Source organism: Sturnira hondurensis, unplaced genomic scaffold, assembly GCF_014824575.4.
Source record: "Sturnira hondurensis isolate 20B ecotype Veracruz unplaced genomic scaffold, ASM1482457v3 Scaffold0008196, whole genome shotgun sequence".
Taxonomy (NCBI): Eukaryota; Metazoa; Chordata; class Mammalia; order Chiroptera; family Phyllostomidae; genus Sturnira; species Sturnira hondurensis.
In genome coordinates this window covers 1,456,933-1,478,395 of record NW_028080827.1, presented here as the reverse complement: position 1 = coordinate 1,478,395, position 21,463 = coordinate 1,456,933, and positions in this window count along the sequence as shown.

Below are 21,463 nucleotides of genomic sequence, written 5' to 3'. Positions count from 1 at the left end.
GGCACTGTGTTGGGTGCTGAAGACACAAAGATGAATGAGACATTGTCTGGGCTATGAAGGAACTTACAGACCATTAAGGGAACACAGATGTGCCAGAAAGGTTCGAAAGGTCAGTTAACATTTGCCCTGAGTCTGGAAAGTCTTGAAAGGTAAGTAGAGGATCAATGATGGAGAAGGGAGAAGATGTGCCAGCAGAGAGAGAAACTTGAACAAAGGCACAGAGGTGTGGCCTTCCCTGAGGAGCCCCCTAAGGAGGCTGCAACAATTAGCTAAAGAATGGAGAGGAATTTTTGAGGAATTAAGAAATGACAAAATGAAGGAAGAAGTTAGTTAAGGAATGAAGGGGGAAAATGTGAGTGGAAGGGGGGTGGTCTATTCAGAAAGAAGTTTGGAGATGCAGTCAGGTATGAGAGGAGAGGGGCTCTGTAAGCCAGGCTCAAAGTTTGGGCTTATTCGGAACCAAATGGGGAGGCAGGAGGAGGGCAGATTGGAAGGGTGCACATTGAGGACGGGACACCGGCCAGGAGACAAAAACAACAGTGTAGGGCAGACACGACGGGGCTCTAACCAAAGCAGTAGCAAAGTTGCATAGAATGAAACAAGTCTATACGACTTGGTGATTGACGGGGCACGGGGAGAGCGTGTGGAAGGGGAAAGAGGATTCTTCCAAACTGTTCAAAACTATCTAGTTTCTGCCTACTCCTACCCTCCAGTAATACTTAGCTGCATGTTGTGCCCTAAAGACGCACTGTTCCCTTGTGCCTCTGCGAGTGTGTGGATGTTGTTCTTTCTGACGTGAACACACTGCCCTACTTATCTGCCTGATAAATTCCTACACCCTCTTCCGGTGTCTGTTACAAGGCCGCCGTCTTCACTGAAGCTTTCTTCTTCGTCCCTCTGCAAACGAGACTCGGGACCTCCTCCCCTGCACTCCTGTTGCACAGGCTTTTGCAGCGCTCTGCAGGAGGCACGGTTCCCTAACACGTCTACACGTCTACACGTCTAACACGTTTACACGTCTAACACGTTTACACGTCTCCCATTAGACTGTGATCTCCTCAAGCACAGGCTGCCTTGTTCACTACTGTACCCCCGGCCTCAAGGCCTGCCATAATATTAGGCCATCAACAAATATTTGTTAAATAAGTGAAATACATACACACACATCCATAAAAGCCCTGCAGAGCAACTGTGTGTTATATTCCGACAAAGAGCAACTCATTTCACTTCTCCGGGCCCGATTCTGTTATTTCTGCCTTACCTGATTGCTTAATGCTATCTCACAAGATCATTATGAAAAAGTATGAAAATTATGTAATTTAATAGAGAAAAAGAGTTTGAAAAACAGCACATGACCTTATAGCTGTGGACTATTATTGTAATAATTCAGAAAATTTACAGACACTTTTCAGTCTGACATTTTGGGGGAGTTAAAATATGATTTTTAACAAGAAAGAAAATACACACAGCAGCCAAGCATTGCAGGAGCTGTTAACAGATACAGAGGAAGAAGGGAACTTGATAAATTTATGTTTACAGTATGGCAAAAATATGATTATTTCAAAATACCTGAATCATTAAGTGTTAAGCTTATTATCTAGACATTTGCTATCAAGTAGGTGAAGTTTCAAACCAATACATCAAAATCAATTAATCACTCTATGAGGTCTCTTTCTGCCAGTTTCTGACAGGAGTCTTAGAACAGAGGGTGCGGGCCAGCAGGGCTGCACCTCCCTGTGAGGCTTAAAACTTACCTTTTCAGTCACTTTCCACTCCGCCTATCTCTAGGCTTCAAGAACCAAAGAGTTCTCACAGGACCAACTTCAAGAACCAACTCCTCACAGAAAGTCCAGGCTGCCCTAAGGTGAACACAGCCCCCCACTGGCAGGATACTCAATGCTGTCTGACTATCATTTCATGGTGGCCGTGAGGTCTATCTGACTCATCCTCACTCACACTTAATCTTTGGGTTTTATTTTTACCTTCGATGATTGCCAGTTCTGGGGGAAGGCATAGGCGTAACAGTAGGCACAGATCCTGACATTCGGCATTCGGTCCAGGTGCAGCAATGTCAGTGAGCACATCTCTCTCTTCTCTCACCCTCTCTCTTTCCTCTTCCTTGTCCTGTAGGAGGCATAACAATCCATGTTCATCTTCTAAGTGCAGGCTCCAGTACTCATCTCACTTGTCCAAGGGATCCACGTTTCCTTTAAATGCAGGTACTATTGACACAATCCAACTGCCAAGAGGAAGAGAATTGATCTGGCAAGTGCCTTCCTTCAATTAACTGTGGGTTTACAAACAGTCTTGGGCTTCATTGCTTCAGAGTTTTCTTTTCGTCTTATAAACTATAGTTTGATAAGCTCTCTCAAATTACAGATCAGGAAGAATGAATTAATCTACCCAGAGTCAACAGCTAATTAGTGACTAAGCCAAATGCGAATCCTGGGATCCTGATTCTCAGTTTTGTGCTACTTACAGGCTGTGGGGCAAAAATTAAATAAGAGATGCCTCTGTTTCTGCAGCCTTTTACAGTCTTTCAAAAGATTTTTCTCTACTTTTACTGTTTATCCTCATAAAAGTCTTGTAAGCAAGTCAGCTACTAATCCTATATGAGGTACAAAGAAAACTAAACTTGAAAAGATCATTTGTCTGAAGTTATACAACTAGGTAGGGTAGAGCCAGGATTAGAAGCTAGCTCTGCTCATTTGCCGAGGAAGCTAAAGCGCCTGGGCTTTACCCCCAGAGAAAGTAAGTAGCCTACCACAAACCCACGTGGGAAATAAGTAGAGTATAAATAATGTAAGATTTTATCCCCTTGCTTTTACCTGTCCCTTGATTACTAGTAGAAACAGGCAAAACTAGAGAGAATAAAGGGACTTCCACCGTTGGTCTCATTGAAGTAGCTTGTCTTTACCCCTCCTGTTGAAAACAACAAAAAAGCCTACATGAAACATACAAACCAACAGTCTGAAAGCATTTCAGAGTGACTGAGAAACAAAGGGATTGAGGGTCTTTGATCTTTGAGAGAAGGAAAGCACAGTTGAGTTCTGCCTTTATACTAGCTCTTTTTCTGAGGACATTTTATTTTTCTAATCACAATGCAGAGACACAAAACCTAAGAAGTCTTACAAGGTTGAAGAGAGAGAAGATGGACTTTGAGGCATCCCAAATGGCTGCAGTTTGAGAGAAAAATCATTTTTAAAAAAAGAGAACCAAAAATAGAAAAAAAACCTGTAACCTTGTTTCGAAATCGTTGGCCAACTTAAAAGTTGTATATGTTCAAAACAAGATACCAAGAAACTCAGCAAAAAAAAAAAAAAAATGCAGCAGCTGTGTGGTGCTGGAGGGGTTGTGTTCATTTCAAGCCCCACTGGATGTAGACCTTCATAAACACATCAGGCTTTCTATTGAGACCCTAAAAGGACCATAACCCAGTAATAAGAGACATACCTTAGCAATAAAATCTATGCCCTAGAGGAAACACAAAGCAAAATAACAGGCATAAAGCAAAGTCTCAACAAGATCAAGTCAATTCATTTCTACCTGACACTCCTAATGAAAGAAATGCTAACACTCTTCAAGTATATGGAACATCTCCAGAGCCTCCACAGATTTTGAGTTATAATGCACAGTATCTAATTTAAAATTGCAAGGCATCTTTTAAAAATAGGACCAAATGACCAAAACCATGAGAAAAAAAACGATAAGAGAAACAAATTCATAAATGACTCAGGTATTGGAAATATCAAGGAATTTAAAATAAATACAATTTAAAAAATAATAATAAAATAAAATAAATACAATTATTTTTTCTAAAAATAGGAGGAAAGGTGAACAAAATAGATAAAAAGACAGAGATTTTTGAAAAGACAATTAGAATCTATAAAAACATAAATGCATATTCTAGAAATTAAAGTTCAGCACTAAAAGGGGTTCTGGTTCAAAATGGTGACAAAGGAAGAACTTGAACTCATTTCCTCTCACAGACACACTGAATCTATAGCTATATATGGAACAACTTCATCTGCAAAAAAAAAAAAACCTAAAAACTGGTGGAGTGATCCCTTCACATCAGGCAAACAAGAGGGAAAACACTTGGAAGCTGAGACACAAGCCCACCATAAATCTTACTCCCAGCCCCACCCACCCCCTGTCATGGTAACCTACCATCAGGAAAAAACTCAAAACATGAAGATTTTCCTTCAGGAATGAAGGGTTTGGGCATCCCCATATTGGGCACCCCAACTTTTAAGACCAGCACCTGAGAGACAAGGCCACAAACATCTGGCCTTGAGGAACAGCTGGACACATGTGCACAAGACCTGCAGGGCTTAGGGTGAACTAAGGACTATCTCTTCAAGAGTCCATGCCTTCCAAACTCATCTATGAGCTTGAGGGGTGCCCTCAACATTATCCTGATATAAAAACCAGGCAAGGACAACACAAAAAAGAAAATTACAGGCCAATATCTGTGATGAACATAGGTGCAAAACTTCTCAACAAAATGTTAGCAAACCAAATTCAACAATACATTAAAAGGATCATCCACCATGATCAAGTGTGATTTATTTCAGAGATACAAGGATGGTTTAATATCTGAAAAATCAATCCAAAAGTTGAAGGAACAAATGTGGAGTATACTGTTGTAAAGTCTTCTTACTATGTACGAAGCTCTTTGATATTATTTAGACATAGAATCTGATCTTAAATGATGTAAATTGCAAACCCTATGGCAACCACTAAAAAACTTTAGAGGTTAAATAATCAGCCAATTGTGGAAATTAAATGAAAGTAATCAATCCAAAAGAAGGCAGAAAAATAAACAAATGAAACAAACGGAAAAGACCTAGTGAAACGATAGATTTTAATCAAGCCACATCAATAACTACATTAAATATAAATAGTCTGAACACACCAAAGAATATAGAGATTACTGGGTTGGATTTAAAAAATAAAAGCAAGACCCAATTGTATGCTGTCTGTAAGGAACTCAGTTTAAATATAAAAACATAAAATGAAAGTAGAAGGATGAAAAATGAGATTTTATGGAGACACCAAAAAAACACCCTGAAGTATCTATATTAATATCAGAAAAGTAGGCTTCAGCCCTGGCTGGCGTGGCTCAGTGGAGTGAGCGCGGGCCTGTGAACCACACGATCGCGGTTCGATTCCCAGTCGGGGCACGTGCCTGGGTTGCGGGCCAGTTCCCAGCGGGGGACTCACAGGAGGCAACCATGCACTGATGTTTCTCTCCTTCTCTTCTTCCCTTCCTCTCAAAAGATAAATAAATAAAATCTTTTTAAAAAAAGAAAAGAAAAGCAGGCTTCAGAAAAAAATATTGCTAGAGATAAAGAAAAATGCTACATTAATGGAAAAGAGTAAATTCACCAAAAATGTTCAACAATCCCAAATGTATCTGGACTAAGCAATGTAGCTTCAAAGGATGTAAGGCAAAAACCAACAAAATTGAAAGGAGAAATAGACAAATACACAATTATGTTTAGAGAGTTTAATACTTTTCTCTCAGTAATTGATAGAAAATGCAGACAGAAAAGGCATAAGGAAATACAACACCTAAACAGCATTATTAATTTACTTGACCTAACTGGCATTTTTGAAACATTTCACCCAAGAAGAGCAGAATATGCATTGACTTTAGGTATACACAAAACATTCACCAAGACAGACAACATTCTGGACAAAAAAAAAAAACCCTTAGAATATTTAAAATGGTTGAAAGTGTACAAAATATACTCTAAGACAGTAAAAATATTAAGCTAGGAATCATTAATAAAAAAATATCTTGAAAGTTCCCAAATATTTGGAAATTAAAAAATACTTATATTTTTTACTTACAAGTCCAAGTATTTTTTACATAAGTCAAAGAAGTTATAAGGGAAAGTAGAAAACATTTTAATTGAATGAAATGAAAACATCAAAATCTCTGAAATACCAAATGAAGCGTATACTCATATATACACACATACGCTCTAAAATCCATCATCTCAGGCAGAAGACCTGCTCTAAGGGAAGGACCCAAACAGCTTTGAGCACCTGGATCTTTCTGACGCCACTAGCACACTTCCACTCACGACCCCTTCTTGAGCTTTAGGAAGGCCTTAATACTGGTTGGGTCCACCAGTGTTAGTGCAGCTAATGTTGTTTAGCTACCTCTGGAAAAAATACTGAAAATTTGTTTAAAATGAAGCTAAGCATGTGATAAAGCTAGGTAGAGTATGCTAGAGTAAAGGCCTTCAGTTCCCTCTAATTAGGGGAAATGCCTAGAGGAAACTGAATTAAGAGGAAAGGCAGAGAACCAACAAAGTGAAAATCCAACTTTTTCATCAGTGGCTGAACTAATGTTGGACGGATTATCTTGTTATTTGCTAAGCAAGAACACAGATTAGGAAATTATCTTTCTTCCAAGAAGCTAGCTAAAGAGATCAATGTACCAAGGAGAAGTAGTTGGAGGCCCTCTTGCTCCTCCAACTACTCAATTTCATCTTGCCTTGGCGCCAGCCAGGTCATAAAATAGCTGTTATCTCGGGGTGTGGAGCAGGTTAATCTTGTAGAGTCATATAGACTTTTAGAGCAAAAACAGACCTTTAACACATTCTGGTTAACCATAAGTGCCTTGATTGTAGGTATTGTAAGTCAAGCCACAGGCGGTAACCTGATGGGCAAGGCATAAGGACTCTGTGCTCTGCTGGCCGTGTACTCAGGCCCTCATTGAACCCAGCAGCCTATCACACACCTCTACTTTATGGAGATGATATCCAATCCCTTTCTCTAACCCTGACCCTGAGAAATCTCCTCCCACACTCCTGTTTTTCCAGAAACCTGAAGGTCATTTCCTCTAAGATGACCCATTGATATCCCAGCACCAGTATGTTCTAAACAAGAATTTTCTGTTATCTTCCCTGGTGCTACCTCCTACCCTAGGTAAAGCAATCCTTATACTCACTTGTCTCTTTCTTTCACCCCCTCCCATTGGCAGTTTCCCTCACTTGGCAGTGAGTTGGAGTTAAGCATATATTAGAGTTAGGTATACAGTTTGTGTTAGAGCTAGTTAGAGCTGAGGCCTTCATTCCTGCTCACCAGGAGGGAAGTTCCTGCAGGGAAGAGCTTGTGAAGGAGGAAAAAATGACATGGATGGAGTAGAACACAAAGGGAAGAATTTAAATATACATTTCTTCAAATCTCACATTTGAATAGAGTTGGATAGACCCTGAATACAAAGCCATTTGAACTACTGGGGACAATTAAAATGGTTTAAAGGGGTGGTGATAATAAGTGTTTTCCAAGAACCCCATTATTTTTATGTCTTAGGTGCCCAATTACAGTTTATTTTAAGAAATGTTTTCCACTTCTCATGAAATCCTGATGCTTTTTCAATCTTGCCTTCAAGAACGTTAAGGTCTTTCAGGGCACATGCTTGGGTTTTGGGCCAGGCCCCCAGTAGGGGCCACATGAGATGCACATTGATGGTTCTCTCCCTCTCTAGCCCCTCCCTTCCCCTCTAAAAATAAATAAATAAATAAAATCTTTTTTTTTAAAAAAAAGAACCTTAAGGTATTTTTCTCTCTAGCCTTGGCCCAAGCCAGATTCCTTTCAGAGTAATGAGACATTGAATATGTGAAGGGTGTGGAAACAGAAGGGAGATGATGCGTGCCCCTCCACACTGCAGCACTGTGCTTGGCCAATTCAGGGGCCAGGTGCTAGACAACCTGCTTCTTCAGTAAAGAGTTTCTAAAAATTCCTAATGGAAAGATCAAAGAAATGTTATCTGACCACAGAAAGCAGAATGAGAATATGGTGAGTCCTAAGGATTTATAACCCGTCTGCCCTGCCATTAGGGATTTCTATCTTTTTTTCTGCCCTCTGCTTTTACACCCCTCTTTTAATTTCTGCCTCTCTGACTCCACCTCCCTCCCTCTTTTTTCTCTGTCTCTCCTTCGGACACCTCCTCCTCCATTTCCAACATCTTCCTCCACTTAACTCTGCAGTGCTCTGCCTGAGAAAGCTGTGATAGAGCTCTAGGAAAATAGGCTCCAGGACCACTGTGGTGGCCACTTCAGTCCTAGCAGAGCAGAGCTGGTGATGGAGGCTGACCGTGCTGAGGGCCCACATGTCAGGGAGCAGCAGGTGGGTGAGCTGTCTCGGCATTGTGATGGGAATGGATGAGGCGTGAGGAGGACCCAGCGAGGCCCTGCCAGCATGTTAGCGTGTTTGTGTTCTAGAGACTTTGCATCAACAGCCATCTCCCACAATTAGTCATACTGTGTATTAGAATCTTTATTCTCTATTTCCTGAACTTCTTAGAAGCCTTTTGACTTGGATTCTAATTAGAAAAGCCTGACCTCTAATATTGCTCATTGATTTGGAGTTGGTTAATGATTTTCCGTGGCTCAATTGCTCAGTGGACAAAGTCTAAGAAAGTTGGTGTTGGTACCCCAATCCTGACCCTCCCCCCACGATGCTCTAATCTTATTCCACTGATAACAGTTTACTCTTCTTTGGGAAATAAGGGATAGGAAGTAATTCTATTTGTTAATAATCATTTCAGGGTTTATCTCTCCTGGGTTTTTTACTTTCAAGGCAGGATTGGAAAGATCTGGAGTCAGAGACTCCATGGGCACAGTGACCTCATTCTCAAATGATTAAATTACAACAAAAGTGAAAGGAAAAACATTTATATAAATGGTAACATGCTCCAAAAATGTAACACCTGAAGTCTAAAGTTCCTAATACAGATCCTTTGCTTTTTCAAAGCTATATTGTTCATTTACCATATTTCAGTCACTGAAATGCATTTCACACATATTCTCATTTAATCCTGACCACATACCCTTGAGGAAGATACTGTTGCTATCCCAGTTTTCTAGATGAGGAAATTCAGACTCAGAGAGATGCAGCAATTTGCCAAAAACCAAAGTGAGCAAATGACAGAATTATGCCTGAGCCCAGAGTCCTTGCTCCTAACCCCGACTCTGATTTTCGTCTGGGCCCAGCCCCCTACGCCTCCTTCCCCTCTTTCTGTTCTCATAACACTCATCCATTAAGATCCAGCTCAGATGACTGCCTCTTTTTCTGAAAGCCTTTGGACTCCCTTTCAGCATCCAGTGAATTCACTCTCCTCTTCTTTTGCCTGAGCTACCTATGTTTCAATCATTTGGCACCTTTTATATTTTTCTCTGTTATGGCTGTTTGTCATAATGTTCTCATATTATAGTCTGGAGTAAAAAACTTTTGTATAAAAGTGGCAGCATTATTCTTCTTTGAGAATTGTGGAGTTTTTTTAAAGATTTTATTTAATTATTTTTAGAGGAGAAGGGAAGGAGAGAGAGAGGAAGACGAACTTCAATGTATGTGAGAGAAACATCGACCAGATGCCTTTCCCATGCCCTCAGCTGGGGGTCTGGCTGGCAACCCAGGCACGTGCCCTGACTGGGAATAGAACCCATGACCTTTCAGTTCATAGGCTAGCACTCAATCCACTGAGCCACACCAACTGAGGTGGGTTTTTTTAAAGTATATTTTATTGAATGTGCTATTGCAGTTGTTCCATTTTTTCTCCCCTTTATTCCCCTCCACCCTGTGCATCCCCTCCCACCTGTATTCCCCCCCCTTAGTTCATGTCCATGGGTCGTAAAGACAAGTTCTTTGGCTTCTCCATTTCCCATACTATTCTTAACCTCCCCCTGTCTGTTTTCTACCTACCATTTATGCTTATTCCCTGTACCTGTTCCTCCATTCTCTCCCCGCCTCCCTCCCCACTGATAACCCTCCACGTGATCTCCATTTCTGTGATTCTGTTCCTGTTCTAGCTGTTTGCTTAGTTTGTTTTTGTTTTAGATTCATTTGTTGATAGTTGTAAGTTTATTGTCATTTTACTGTTCATAGTTTTGATTAACTTCTTTTTCTTAAAGAAGTCTCTCCCTTTAATATCTCACATAATAAGGACTAGGTGATGATGAACCCCTTGAACTTGACCTTATCTGGGAAGCTCTTTACCTGCCCTTCCATTCTAAATGATAGCTTTGCTCGATAGAGTAATCTAGGTTATAGGTCCTTGCCTTTTATGACTTGGAATACTTCTTGCAGCCCCTTCTTGCCTGTAAGGTTTCTTTCGAGAAATCAGCTGATAGTCTTATGGGGACACCTTTGTAGGTAACTTTCTCTTTTTCTCTTGCTGCTTTTAAGATTCTCTCCTTACATTTAATCTTGGGTAATGTAATTATGATGTGCCTTGGTGTGTGCTTCCTTGGGTCCAACTTCTTTGGGACTCTCTGAGCTTCCTGGCCTTCCTGGAAGTCTATTTCCTTTGTCAGATTTCTGACAAATCAGGGGATGTTTTCTTTATTTTTTCAAATAAGTTTTCAATTTCTTGCTCTTCCTCTTCTCCTGGCACCCCTATGATTTGGATGTTGGAACATTTAAAGTAGTACCAGATGTTCCTAAGCCTCTCCTCATTTTTTGAATTTCCTCATTCTGTTCTGGTTGAGTGTTTCTTTCTTCCTTCTGCTCCAAGTCATTGATTTGAGTCCTGGTTTCCTTCCCTTCACTGTTGGTTCCCTGCATATTTTCCTTCATTTCACTTTGCATAGCCTTCACTTTTTCCTCTGTTTTGCAACTATAGTCAACCATTTCTGTGAGCATTCTAATTACCAGTGTTTTGAACTCTGCATCTTATAGGTTGGCTGTCTTGTCATCACTTAGTTCTTTTTCTGTTTTGACATGTTCTTTCATTTGGACCATATTTCTTTGTCTGAGAGCACCTGTTTAGTAAGAAGCAGAGCCTTAGGTATTTATCAGGGCGGGGCAACCCACACCACTGAGCTGTGACACTGTATGTGGGGGAGGGGTCCAAGAGGGAGCAATGCCACTTCGCTTCTCAGCTCTCAGCTGGCTTTTAATCATTTCCCACACCACCCACAGCAAATTTAGCCCTTCTGGGGCTGATTCACATATGGGTGGCTTTTTGTATATTCTAGGACCCTGTGGGTCTCTCCACTGAACTCTCCTGTGAGGCTGGGAGTTTCTCCCACCACAGCAATCCCCATAGATTTTTTTCAGTCAGGGGTTTTGAGGCTTTATTTCCCCATGCTGGAACCCTAGGTTGCACAGTCTGTCTCGCTCCCCAGTTGTTCCTCCCAGTTTATCTGCACACAAATGTAGGACTGCAAGCCACTGCATAGCCCACCTGGTCCTCTAGCCTCCACCTTGCCTGGTGTCCTCTCTGCCCCAACAGCTGCCTGTCTCTGCCCCTCCTACGGTCTGTATGAATGTTTCTTTAACTCCTTGGTTGTTCAGACTTCCACACAGCTCAATTTTCTGACAGTTCTGATTGTTTTTTGCTTTTAAATTTGTTGTGTATCAACAAATATAAAAATTTAGGCAAAGTGTATCTACCTATGCCTCCATCTTGGCCGGAAGTCATTTGGGGGGTTGGGTTTTTTTTCCAGCAAATTATCTTGATTGGCTTTTTGGCTATGAAGCTCCATTACAGCAGAGACCCCAGCCACTATCACACAGAAATTATTTAAAAAATTATTTGTGGAAAAAATTAAAACCCCTAGGTGTGAGCCCCAATATCTGGAGCAATGAAAAGTGAGAATGTCAGTTACTTGAGGAGTATACAGCACTTAGCATGGTGCCTGGTGCAAAGTAAGCATCCAATAGGTGATGGCTATCTTGTCCTGCATAAGTAATTGAGCAGGAATTATTGGAGCATCTTAGGAGGAGATGCTCCTAAGTAGAAAAGGGAAAGAGAAGGGAAAGAAGTGGGGCAGTAGGGTAGTCACTAAAGACCAGACCAATGAGGTCTTTTCAGAGGTGAAAGGCCAATAGGCAATCAAAGAAAAGGACAGTTAACATTTTCTGTCCTGGACTTCAATTTCACCCTCCTTTCCTCAAGCCTTTAGTAAAATCTGCTGCACATACAGCTTGGAGTTAGTAGTATGTGGGGAATTGAGGAAGCTAGGTGTTGTTCAGGGCTGCCAGGGAGCAGGGGCAGTGAGATTATATAGATAGATTAGATATAGATATATAGATGATATATAGATATAGATATGTAGATATAAATGTAGATGTAGATGTAGATATAGACATCCCTTGCAGCCAAGTTACAGAAGTCAACCAAAGTGTGCAAATGGAGCCAGAGACAACCAGGACAGAGGCCCCAAGAATTTTCAGAAATATTGGAAGTGATGGTGATTATTTTCATTCTACAGAAGATGGGTGAGTTCAAGACAATTTTACTTAAATAGTAAAGTACGGGGGGGGGGGGTGGACCCCAGCAGGCCAGAGGACGTGAGATCATCCAAGTGATTAACACTGCAGTCACATGTGGATAGTTATCATACGGTTTATGTCATGGCCTCTTAGCTGGATTAAAACCGCCTTGGAATAGCAAACAGAACAAGGTGTTGAATTGAATCTGTATGGCTTTTCTTCTAGATGAATTTCATTCCTGTAGATCAACATATCAGATCCTGCCAATAAACCTCTGAAATAATATGACAAGTAACAGTGTGTATTTTCCCATTTTCAATATGATATTGCAGCCTCAGAGTGGTGATATTCTCTTCCCTCGATTACACAGTCAACCACAAGCCAACCCAGCCTAAGAGTGAACCTGGATGTCAGGGTGAAACCTCGCTTTCCTTCCTATTCCCTCTCTTAACGTCTAGAGCCACTCACACAACACCCATGTCTTCTTTAGCCCCACAAAACTATTGTCTATTCCTCCCTAGTCTCACATTTATCACCTAAGGTAAAACCTTTAGACAAGCTGTTTAACAGCTGAAAGGGTGATAACAGCGGCATCTTCACAGGCCTGTGGAATTAAATGAAACAAATAATTTATTTAATTAAATAAAAGTCTTTGGTTCAGTGCCTGGCACATAGAGATGTTCAGTGAATGTTCTCTCTTTTCTCTCTTCCCTCTGCAGCTCTCCCTTCTTTCTCTGTCCATAAATTTAGGTTTGACATTTGGTCTATCATGCAATGTTTCTTACGTTTTCTTGTACTTTGATGGTTCCTGAGACATGACTGATCATTTGACCTTTCACCTGTGGGTTACCCAGAGAAGGGAGATGAGAGACTGGGCTGGGCTTGGGTTTGAGGTGAGACAGCCAGATAGAAAGCATCAGGCCATGTTTAAGGTACAAGGACAGGGATCCAAACTGGTGGAGCCAAATCTGTTCTCAAGTTCAAAAAGTGACCTTGAAGCCAAAACAAAGGGCACCCAAGTCATTGGATGGTTTCAAAGCAAACATTTGTCATCGAAAGAGAAACATGGTTTGGAAAGGCTATTGGTGTGTTAGTCGACTCAGGCTGTCATAACAAAATGCCAGAGAGTGAGTGGCTTAAACAACAGAAATTTAAATTTATTGCTCACACTTCTGTAGGTTGGAAGTCCAAGATCAGGGTGCAGCATAGTTGGGTTCTAGTGAGAGTTTTCTCCCTGGCTTGTAGATGGCCTCCTTCTTGTTGTGTCCACATATGGCAGAAACAGCAAGCAAGCTCTCTGGTCCTTCTTTTTAGAAGGGCACTAATCCTACTAGAAAGGCCCCATTCTCATGACTTCATCTAACCTAATTACTTCCCAAAGGCCTCATCTCCAAGTACCAACACAGTGGGGGTTAGGGCTTCAACATTTGGGTCTGTGTGGGGTGGGAGGAAGGTGAGGGGGAAATGCATACACACAGTCCATAGCAATAGGCAACTACCATGGTACAGCTTTTATTTTACTTCAGTGAGTACTGTTCTGCCCATTAAAGAGAAATCTTTCAGAAACTTGACTTCATTTCTTTTTTTTGTGCTAAAGTAATTTTTTTAATTTTAAGTGTTGTTCATGTACAATTTTCTGCCTTTTACCCCCATCCCAGCACACCTCCCCAGCCCTCCCCACCTCCCTCCAGTTTCCACACCCCCCTTGTTATTGTCCATGTGTCCTTTATACTTGTCCTGCAAACCCTTCCCCTTTTCCCCTGAAATTCCCTCCCCTCTCCCCTCTGGTTACTGTCAGCATGTTCTCAATTTCAGTGTCTTTGGTTATATTTTGCTTGTTTGTTTTGTTGATTAGATTCCTGTTAAAAGTGAGATTGTATGGTATTGACTTTGTTTCTAACCAAATGAAATATATACTTTTGAAAGCACAACATTCATTTGTTGTTTACTGACACAAGGCTCAAGGATATTCCACTCATCAGTTTACAGATTTCCTTGTAAATATCAGTATAAATGTCTTCCCATATATTTCATGCAGGAGTTGAATTCTGCTATTAAGTCTGTTTGTTTGGGTTTTTTAAACAAATTTGGAGTGGATAGTTCTTTGTCAAACCACCTTTCTTCTTGTCGAGAGCCATTGTTCTCTTAAAGGAAGTGAACATTATATCTGCAACCTTGAGTTTCTTACAAAGAAAAATTAGGGAGCTCCTTTTCCCCTGTTTTATGCCCTAGGTTTAAATTCTTGGTCAAAAGATCTCTTTATAGGAAGGAAGATGGTGATGGAGTAGAACGGAGCGATTCCAGTTTCCAGACCCCTGGGAGAAAATCCTGGCAGATCTACTGAGGAACAACACCATCAACCAACAGTTCCCCAGCATTTATGAAAATAAGAGACCAGAGATTGTGACGGAGGGACCAGACAGCTACAGTCCTTCTTCCTTTCTTCCCAAACTTGTTGCTTTTTCCTCCTTTCTCCTGCCTTTTTTGTTTGTTTGTTTGTTTGTTGCTTTGTTTTCTTTTACCCACAAGAGACACAAACAACTGGGAACTGCGAAAGGACCAGAGTGGGACCCAAAGAGGGGGCATCTCAACAATAGAGACAGAGAGATCAATTTCACTTTGCTATAGCAGAGAAGCCTCAAGTTGCTGCATAGTTGTATTTTTTTCATTATTCTCACTTCTTTTATATTTCAATAGTATCTTTGTATTCTTTCTCTTTCTATATAGGCTCCTTAGTCTTGGCTGGTTATGTGTTATTTGACAGGTTTCCCCTGTTCATTCCTCCACAGTGTATTGCTAATTTTCTATACTTCATGCCACTTGTTTTCCATTGGCACACTACCCAAAGCTCTATACCCCCTATTCAGACAGATCACATAGAGTCTGTCATATGGTTGTTGCTCTAATATTATTGTAAATAATAGCTGTTCTATACAACTGTAAACACAACACATCTCTCAGATCTTAGCCCACTTTACAGATTCCTGAATTCTATTACTGTAGTGATTAACTTTATTTGCTCACATGCTACACCTAGTTACTATTCTTTACTCTCACCTTACCTCAAAATCTGACCACCCGCAACCTCACTGCTTTCTAGATTCAACTCACAAGCCTTCCCTTCCCAACAAGAGACTTATCTTTTGTCCATCCTTTCTTAAAAGTGGCAAGTTGGGTTAAAGATTACAGTTAACACTATATATAGCCTAAAGATTTTCTATCTCTTGGACTTCCAGCCAAGATGGAGGTGTAAGGTGGAAACTGTGCCCCTTCTCACAACTAAATTTAAAGACAGCAAAGTTTTAGAAACAAAAATATAGCCAAAACAGTGAAAATTGAACTGTATGGAAGTCCAACAACAATGAACCACTCAGCCAGACTGGTAAGAGGGGCCGAGTCAGCGGCAGAGCCAGGTCGGGCTGGAAAGAGCTTTCTGTCCAACAGACCCAGGAGTGGAGGCGGAGGTGGTTGATGCATCCCAAACGTGGGATGGCAATGGGCGGACCCAGTGAGGGCACAGGGCGGCAGGCTGACTGCAGTCACACATTTGTGCACAGATAAACCAAGCAAAGGAGGGAACAGTGAGACAGACTGCTCAGGCTAGGGCCTCAGCGACAGGGATTAGAGCCTGAAAGCACCAACTGGAAAGACTTTCTCAGGGTCAAGGGGCCGGGAGAGGCTCCCAGGCTCACAGAGAGTTTGTTGGAGAGACCCACAGGGTCCTGGAGAGTACATGGGCCCACACACCCAGGAACCAGAATCAGAGGGTCCCAATTTGCTTGTGGGAAGCCACAGAGGGGACAGAAATCTGAGAGAGAGCGGAGCAGAGCAAAGCATCATTTTTTTCCCCTCTCTGACCCCGCCCCCACATACAGCCTCACAACTCAGCAACTGGGTCGCCCCACCCTGGTGAACACCTAAGGCTCCACCCCTCATACATAACAGGTGGGATCAAACCAAACAATATGACTCAAGAACAGCTCAAGGCCCCAGAGCCTATAATTCTAAGTGACCAAGAAATAGCCAACCTTTCAGATGCACCGTTCAAAATACTGGTGATAAGAACGCTCACAGAACTGGTTGATTATAGTCACAAATTAGAGGAACATATGGAGGTTAAACTGATTGAAATGAAGGGAAATGCACAGGAAACCAATAGTGATGGAAAGGAAACTGGGACTCAAATCAATGGAATGGACCAGAAGGAAGAATGAAACAACCAAACAAAAAAGAAGGAAGAAACGAGAATTCAAAAAAATGAGGAGAGGCTTAGGAACCTCCAGGACATCTTTAAGCATTCCAATATCTAAATTATAGGAGTACCAGAAGGGGAAGAGAAACAGTCATGAGTGGAAAACTTATTTGAACAAATAATAATGGAGAACTTCCCAAGTCTGGAAAAGGAAATAGACTTCTAGGAAATCCAGGAAGCTCAGAGTCCCAAGGAAGGTGGACCCAAGAAGGAACACACCAAGGCACATCATAATTACATTACGCAAGATTAAAATGAAGGAAAGAATTATAGAAACAGCAAGAGATAAGGGGACAGTCACCTACAAAGGAGTACCCATCAGACTGTCAGCTGATTTCTCAAAAGAGACCTTACAGGCAAGAAGGGGCTGGAAAGAAGTATTCCAAGTCATGAAATCCAAAGACCTACGTCCAAGATTGCTCTATCCAGCAAAGCTTTCATTTGGAATGGAAGGGCAGATAAAGTGCTTCTCAGATAAGGTCAAATTCAAGGAGTTCATCATCACCAAGTCCTTACTATATGAAATGTTAAAGGGACTTATCTAAGAAAAAGAAGATAAAAATTATGAACAGTGAAAGGATAGCAAACTCACAGTTATTAACAACCACACCTAAAACAAAAGCAAACTAAGAGGACAGCTAGATCAGGAGTAGAACCATAGAAATGGAGATGACATGGAGGGTTAGCAACAGGGGAGTGGGAGGAGGAGAAAGGGGGAGAAGGTACAGAGAATAAGTAGCATAGATGGTAGGTAGAAAATAGACAGGGGGAGGGCCTGAATACTATGGGAAATACAGAATCTAAAGAACTTGTGACACATGGACATGAACGAAAGGGAGGAATGGTGGAGGAGGGGTGTGCAGAGTGGAGGGGAGTGAAGGGGGAAATGGGACAACTATAATGTCATAATCAATAAAATATATTTTTAAAAAAGATTTTCTATCTCTTCTCCACCGGCTGTGACTGTAAATAACATAAAATACTTTTCTGCTGACATAAACCATTTTGCCTCCCCCTCCAACTGATCACACACGCACAAAAAGGGAGTAGCTGGAAGCGGAGAACATCAAGATACCTGAAGGAAACTGCACCACTGAATTTCACAGGTATTCTATCACAGAAGTTCACACCATTAACCCAGGGAATTAGAACAGATCAATTTAAAAAGCTGAGGCTAACAAGAAGAGTCTCACAAACAATGGGAATACAAAGAAACAATCCCCAAATGAAAGAAAAGGTGGAAGTCTCAAAAAGAACTTTAGATGAAATAGAGGTAAGTCAACTATCAGATATTGAACTCAAAGCACTGGTTATCAGAAAATTCAAAGAGCCACAATGAGCTACCAGAAACTACAGGGGAGCTACAATGAACTCACTGAAAACTATATCAACATGAAAAAGGAAATAGAAACTATCAGCAAAAGCCAAGAGGAAATGAAGAATACAATTTCTGAACCGAAGAACACAGTAGAAGGAATGAAAAGCAGGATCGATGAGGCAGAAGATCGGATCAGTGAGTTGGAGGACAAAGTATAAAGAAACTCCCAGAAAGAGCAAGAAAAGGAAAAGAGGCTCAGAAAGAATGAGGAGGGATTAAGAAAAATGCAAGACAATATGAAACGTAATAATATCCGAATAATAGAAATACCAGAAGGAGAAGAAGAAGAACAAGGGATAGAAAACCTATTTGAAAGAGTAATGATGGAAAATTTCCCTAATTCGATGAGAGAAAAAGTCACATGAATCCAGGAATCACAGAGAGTCCCAATCAAGAGGAACCCAAAGAGGCCCACTTCAAAACACATCATCAGTCACGACACATGCCTGGGTTGCAGGCCAATTCCCAGCGAGGGACGCATGAGGGGCAACCATACATTGATATTTCTCTCCCTCTTTCCTTCCCTTCCCCTCTAAAGATAAATAAATAAAAAAAATTTTAAAAGACACATCATCATTAAAATGGCAAAATTCCAAGACAAAGAGAGAATCTTAAAGGCAGCAAGGGAGAAAAAGGAAGTAACTTACAAGGGAGCCCTAATAAGGTTGACTACTGACTTCTCAATGGAAACACTCCAAGGAAGAAGAGAATGGCAAGAAATATTCCAAGCAATGAGAAACAGAGGCTTACAACCAAGGCTACTTTACCCAGCAAGACTCTCAATCAAGACAGAAAGACAAATAAAGAGCTTCCAAGACAAAAGAAGTCTAAAAGAATATGCCTCCGCCAAACCAGCTCTATAAGAAATACTAAAAGGACTGCTTTAAGGAAAGGAAGGAAAAGAGACAGAGAGGAACACAAGTACATAAATGGCAATGAATAAGTACCTTTCAATAATAACCTTAAACATAAGTAGATTAAATCAAAAGACATAGAATAGCCGAATGGATAAGAAAGCATGACCCACACATATGCTGCCTACAAGAGACCCACCTTAGGACAAAGACCATCACAGACTAAAAGTGAAAGGCTGGAAACAAATTTTCCAAGCAAATGGACAAGAAAAAAAAGTCGGGGTAGAAATTCTCATATCAGACAAAATAGACTACAAAAAAGGGCCACAAAGAGAGAGCCAGAAGGTCACTTCATAATACTCAAGGGAAGAATCCACCAAGAAGATATTAACATCATAAATATATATGCACCCAACATAGGAGCACCCAAATATATAAAGAAAATCTTAGAGGACCTCAAGAAAGATATTGACAGCAACACAATTATAGTAGGATATTTTAACACTCCACTGTCAAAAATGGACAGATCTTCCAAATAAAATATCAACAAAGATATTGCAGCATTAAACAACACCTAGATGAAATGGACTTAACTGATTTATATAGAGCCCTTCATCCCAAAGAAGCTAAATACACATTCTTTTCAAATGCATGTGGGAGCCCGCCAGGCCACAGGGGACCAAGGACAGAGTCCTCCACTGTGAAAATGGTGAAGGAACTTGGTTTCTGGTCCCTGGAGCCGGCGGGTGTCTTGACATTTTCCTGACCTTCTTGTTCCCAGCCTTGAAGGAGATAACAAGATCTTGGCATATGCGTCATGTTCCAAGGAAATGACGGTTATGAGGACACCATTGTCCTCGGGCTAATGTTCCAAGGATATGAGAACATCTTGCCCTTTTGATAACTCTAGGGTGTGTAACATTGTTTCTAGTTCCTTGCGGTCTTGCTTTAGGCCACAGCAGTTTGTATATAAGACAGTTATTTCTTGAATAAAGTTGCCATTTGCCAGCAGAGCATTTGGTCCTCTCCTTTCTTTCAGTCCCTCACCTCACCTCGCGACCACCCTTGCTGCAGCGGGCTGCGGCAAATGCACATGGAATATTTTCAAAGATAGACCACATGATAGGACACAAAATGAGCCTCAACAAATTCAAGAAAATTGAAATTATACCAAGCATTTTCTCTGACCACAAGGGACTGAAATTGGAAACCAATCCCAAAGGAAAAAACCCAAAACACTCAAAGTCATGGATACTGAATGGTATGCTATTAAACAACGAATGGGTCAAGAATGAAATTAGGGAAGAAATCAAAAAGTTTCTGGAAACAAATGAAAATGAACTCACAACAACCCAAAACTTATGGGACACAGCAAAGGCAGTCCTGAGAGGGAAGTTCATAGAAATACAGGCTTACCTAAAGAAGATAGAAACATTTCAAACAAACAACCTAACCCAACACCTGCAAGAACTCGCGGAACAACAACAAAGACAGCCCAGAGCAAGTAGAAGGAAGGAAATAACCAAGATCAGAGCATAATTAAATGACATAGAGACTAAAAGCACAATTCTAAGGATCAATGAATGCAGGAGCTGGTTCTTTGAAAAGCTAAACAAAATTAACAAGCCTTTAAGCAGCCTCATTAAGAAAAGAAGAGAGAGGACACAAATAAACGCAATCAGAAATGAAAGAGGAGAGATTACAACTGATACCACAGAAATAGAATGGATTATAAAAAATTACTATGAAGAACTCTATGCCAAGAACTTTGAAAACCTAGGTGAAATGGACAAATTTCTAGAAAAATATAATCTCCCAAAACTCAACAAAAAAGAAACAGAAAACGTGAACAGACCAATAACAGCAGATGACATTGAAGCAGTAATCAAAAAACTCCCATCACACAAAAGCCCCAGACCAGATGATTTCACAGGAGAATTCTACAAAGCATTTAAGGAAGAGCTAACCCCTATTCTTCACAGACTATTCCAAAAAATCCAAAATGATGGAAAACTCTCAAACTTTTTTATGAATCTAGCATCATTCTAATTCCAAAACCAGATAGAGACACAACAAAGAAAGAAAACTTCAGGCCAATATCGCTGATGAACATAGACACTAAAATCCTCAATAAAATATTGGCAAATCCCATCCAACAATACATCAAAAAGATCATACACCATGACCAAGTGGGATTCATCCCAGGGATGCAAGGATGGTTCAATATTCACAAATCAGTAAATGTAATACATCACATAAACAAAAGCGAAGACAAAAACCACATGATCACATCAATAGACATGGGAAAAGCTTTTGATAAGGTACAACACCCATTTATGATAAAGGCACTCAGAAAAATGGGAATACAGGGAGCATTCCTCAATATAATAAAGGCCATATATGAAAGACCTACAGCCAACATCATACTCAATGGGCAAAAACTAAAATCTTTTCACTAAGATCAGGCACAAGACAAGGTTGTCCACTTTCACCACTTCTATTCAATATAGTACTGGAAGTTTTAGCCACAGCGATCAGACAAGAAAAGAAAATAAAAGGCATCCAAATTGGAAAGGAGGAGACAAAACTGTCATTGTTTGTAGATGACATGATAGTGTATATGGAAAATCCTATAGCCTCTACCAAAAAACTGCTTGAACTAATAAATGAATTTGGCAAAACAGTGGGTTACAAGGTCAATATCCAGAAATCAAAGGCATTTTTGCATACTAACAATGAATC